Genomic DNA, 2883 nt, shown 5'->3' on the forward strand with positions numbered 1-2883 from the left:
ATTGGATGAAGATAGCAGGAAAGCAGAGGTTCAGAGGAACGAAAGCATCTCTATTCGCTTATCTGAAATTCTCACCAACGATTTACATAAGTATTTCTATCCCTATTTTATTAATTACTTTCGAAAACTCCATTATTATTTTATATCCGCCCGACTGAGATTTACAAGGTGACCATAGCTTGCTTCATACCAACAATCTCCGTGGGATTCGACCCTTACTCACGTAAGGTATTACTTGGACGACCCAGTGCACTTGCTGGTTAGTTGTGCGAAGTTGTGAACCATGGTATTGGCATCATGTTTTTGGCGCCATTACCAGGGAAAGAAAGAGCGATGAATTTTACATAATCAAAGTGTAATCACAATTTCTGCGCACCAAGTTTTTGGCGCCGTTGCCGGGGATTGTTTGAGTTTGGACAACTAACGGTTCATCCTGTTGCTCAGATTAGGTAATTTTCTTCTTGTTTTGTTTTCAAAAATTTTTCAAAAAATTTTCAAAAATCTTTCAAAAATTTTTCTTTTGTTTTCGAAAAAAAAAAATAATAATAATAAAAATAATGTTTTCAAAAATAAATTATTCTATGGCTTCAAAACTTTCAAGAATGAATTCTAGAGTTTCATGGTAACATGTTGAATCCTATCTGGCTGAAAAGCCATACCCAAACTCCTTTGGGATTGGTCTTCAACTAATCACCTCAATGGATGTAAATCCATTCTAAAGCTTGAATGGCTATTAAGCCATGTCTGACCCTTTGATTGAAGCTTTAGACTAAAGAGTACAAGATTCCTGGAATTCATATTAAAGATTTTGAAATCCTTATTTTTGTTTTTCATAATAAATTTCGAAAAAAAATACAAAAAAATTATAAAATCATAAAAATAAAAAATATCTTGTGTTTCTTGTTTGAGTCTTGAGTCATGTTATAAGTTTGGTGTCAATTGCATACTCATATTGCATTTTTTCGAAAACTCTCATGCATTCATAGTGTTCTTCATGATCTTCAAGTTGTTCTTGGTAAGTCTTCTTGTTTGATCTTTGCATTTGCATGTTTTGTGTCTTTTCTTATTTTTCATATGCATTATTGAATTCTTAGTGTCTAAACATTAAAGAATTCTAAGTTTAGTGTCTTGCATGTTTTCTTTGCATTAAAAATTTTTCAAAAATATGTTCTTGATGTTCATCATGATCTTCATAGTGTTCTTGGTGTTCATCTTGACATTCATAGCATTCTTCCATGCATCACATGTTTTGATCTAAAATTCTCATGCATTGCATAATTTTCATGTTTTTCTCTCTCATCATAAAAATTCAAAAATCAAAAAAATATCTTTCCCTCTTTTCTCTCATAATTTCGAAAATTAGATTTGACTTTTTCAAAACTTTTTAAAAATCTAGTTGTTTTTATGAGTCAAATCAAATTTTCAATTTAAAAATCTCATCTTTTTCAAAAATCTTTTTCAAAAATCAAATCCTTTTTAAAATTAATTTCAATCATATCTTTTCAAAAATATCTTCTTATCTCATCTTTTTTTTCAAAAAAATTTGATTTCAAAATATCTTTTCTAACTTCCTAACTTCTTATCTTTTCAAAATTTGTTTCAACTAACTAACTAACTTTTTGTTTGTTTCTTATCTTTTTCAAAACTACCTAACTAACTCTCTCTCTCTAATTTTCGAAAATATCTCCCCCCTTTTCAAAATTTCTTTTTAATTAACTAATTATTTTAAATTCTTATTTTAATTTTCGAAAATTACTAACATTTTTCAAAAACCATTTTCAAAAATCACTAACTCTTTTTCAAAAATAATTTTTGAAAATTCACCTTCTTCCTCATCTCCTCTTATTTATTTATTCATCTACTAACACTTCATCTCACACAAATTCGAACCCCCTCTTCTATCTGTCTTCGAATTTTTTCTTCTTCCCTTTTTCTACTAACAATAAGGAACCTCTTTACTGTGACATAGAGGATTCCTCTTCTTTTCTTGTTTTTTTCTCTTTCTTATGAGCAGGAACAAGGAAAAAGGCATTCTTGTTGAAGCTGATCCAGAACCTGAAAGGACTCTGAAGAGGAAACTAAGAGAAGCTAAATTACAACAACCCAGAGACAACTTGATTGAAAATTTCGAACAAGTAAAGGAGATGGCAGCCGAACCCAACAACAATGCAAGGAGAATGCTTGGTGACTTTACTGCACCAAATTCAAATTTACATGGAAGAAGCATCTCCATTCCTACCATTGGAGCAAACAATTTTGAGCTGAAACCTCAGCTAGTTTCTCTGATGCAGCAGAACTGCAAGTTTCATGGACTTCCATCTGAAGATCCTTTTCAGTTCTTAACTGAATTCTTGCAGATCTGTGATACTGTTAAGACTAATGGAGTAGATCCTGAAGTCTACAAGCTCATGATTTTTCCCTTTTGCTGTAAGAGACAGAGCTAGAATATGGTTGGACTCTCAACCTAAAGACAGCCTGAACTCTTGGGATAAGCTGGTCACGGCTTTCTTAGCCAAGTTCTTTCCTCCTCAAAAGCTGAGCAAGCTTAGAGTGGATGTTCAAATCTTCAAACAAAAAGATGGTGAATCCCTCTATGAAGCTTGGGAAAGATACAAACAGTTGACCAAAAAGTGTCCTTCTGACATGCTTTCAGAATGGACCATCCTGGATATATTCTATGATGGTTTATCTGAGTTATCAAAGATGTCATTGGATACTTCTGCAGGTGGATCCATTTACCTAAAGAAAACGCCTGCAGAAGCTCAAGAACTCATAGACATGGTTGCTAATAACCAGTTCATGTACACTTCTGAGAGGAATCCTGTGAGTAATGGGACGCCTATGAAGAAGGGAGTTCTTGAAGTTGATACTCTGAATGCCATA

The 2883-nt window shown here is 32.7% G+C and overlaps 1 non-coding gene across 1 annotated transcript; it reads right to left on the reverse strand.

Moving 5' to 3' along the window:
* Positions 1 to 2541: 2541 nt before the first annotated feature.
* On the reverse strand, positions 2542 to 2649 carry LOC112760471 (small nucleolar RNA R71). The gene has a single exon (XR_003180909.1). It is a non-coding gene; the product is annotated as a small nucleolar RNA R71 (small nucleolar RNA).
* Positions 2650 to 2883: the final 234 nt, after the last annotated feature.

This window comes from Arachis hypogaea, chromosome 16 (genome assembly GCF_003086295.3).
Source record: "Arachis hypogaea cultivar Tifrunner chromosome 16, arahy.Tifrunner.gnm2.J5K5, whole genome shotgun sequence".
Taxonomy (NCBI): domain Eukaryota; kingdom Viridiplantae; phylum Streptophyta; class Magnoliopsida; order Fabales; family Fabaceae; genus Arachis; species Arachis hypogaea.